This window comes from Cyprinodon variegatus, unplaced genomic scaffold (genome assembly GCF_000732505.1).
Source record: "Cyprinodon variegatus isolate N-32 unplaced genomic scaffold, C_variegatus-1.0 Scaffold1134, whole genome shotgun sequence".
Classification (NCBI taxonomy): Eukaryota; Metazoa; Chordata; class Actinopteri; order Cyprinodontiformes; family Cyprinodontidae; genus Cyprinodon; species Cyprinodon variegatus.
Window position 1 is genome coordinate 21,604 of NW_015151587.1, and position 1,654 is coordinate 23,257.

The following is a 1,654-nucleotide window of genomic DNA, read 5'->3' on the forward strand; positions in this document are numbered from 1 at the left end:
TTCAGAACCAGAACCTGTTCCTCTCTGGGTCCTTTGAAAACCAGATTCTCATCCTCTCTGGGTCAGTTCAAAATCGAATTCTCTCTGGGTCTCTTCAGATCCAGAACCTGTTCATCTCTGGGTCCGTTCAGATCCAGAACCTCCTTCTCTCTGTGTCAGTTCAGAACATGAACCTCCTCCTCTCTGGGTCCACTCGGAACCAGAACCTCCATATCTCTGGTTCCATTTAGAACCAGAACCTTCTCCTCTCTGGGTCTGTACAGAACCACAACCTTTTTCTCTTTGTGTCAATTCAGAACCAACACCTGGTTCCGTTCAGATCCAGAACGTCCTCCTCTCTGGGTCAGTTCAGAACGTGAACCTCCTCCTCTGTGGTTCCATTCAGAACCAGACCCTCTATATCTCTGGGTCCATTCAGAACCGGAACCTCTTCCTCCTTGGGTCCATTCAGAACCAGGACGTTTTCCTCTCTGGGTACATTCACCACCTTATTTCTGGATCCGTCTCTCTGGGTCCGTTAAGAACCAGAACCTCTTCCTTTCTGGGTCCTTTCAAAACCAGATTCTCATCCTCTCTGGTTCAGTTCAAAACCTAATTCTCTTTGGGTCCATTCAGAACCAGAACCTCCTCCTCTCTTGATCTATACAGAAACAGAACATCACATCTCTGGCTCCAATCAGAACCAAAACCTGTTCCTCTCTGGGTCCTTTCAAAACCAGATTCTCATCCTCTCTGGGTCCGTTCAAAAGCTAATTCTTTCTGGGTCCATTCAGAACCCAAACCTCTTCCTCTACAGGGCCGTTCAGATACAGAACCTCCTCCTCTCTAGGTCATTTCAGAATGTGAACCTCCTACTTTTTGGGTCCATTCAGAACCAGACCCTCCATATCTCTCGCTCCATTAAGAACCAGAACCTCTTCCTCCTTGGGTCCATTCAGAACCAGGAACTCGTCATCTCTGGGTCCATTCAGAATCAGGACATCCTCCTCACTGGGTACATTCAGAACCACCAACTAATTTCTGGATCTGTCTCTCTTGGTCCGTTCAGAACCAGAACCTCTTCCTCTCTGGGTCCTTTCAAAAACATTACTCATCCTCTCTGGGTTCGTACAAAACCTAATTGTCTCTGGGTCCATTCGGATCAAGAACCTGTTCCTCTCTGGATCCGTTCAGAACCAGAAACTAATACTTTCTTGGTTTATTCAGAATCAATCTCCTCTACACTGGGTCTGTTCAGAATCCGAACCTCTTCCTCACTGGGTCCATTCAGAACCTTTTCCTCCTCTCTTGGTGAACTCTAGATGATTGCCAGAAAAGATCATGGCTGTATCATTAATGGTTTGTCTGTTACAGCTACAGAGGCCATATTGAGCTTCTCTCACTGTGAAAAAAGCGTTTTGGCCTCAACCTTCTGATTTGAAGCTTGGAACCAAAAACATCCCCTCCAATCTACTTTATATTGTTAGTTTTAAACTCTAGATGATTGCCAGAAAAGATCATGGCTGTATCATTAATGGTTTGTCTGTTACAGCTAGAGAGGCTATATTGAGCTTATCCCACTGTGAAAAGAGCGTTTTGGCCTCAACCTTCTGATTTGAAGCTTGGAACCAAAAACATCTGCTCAAATCTACTTTATATTGTTAGTTTTCAGCTC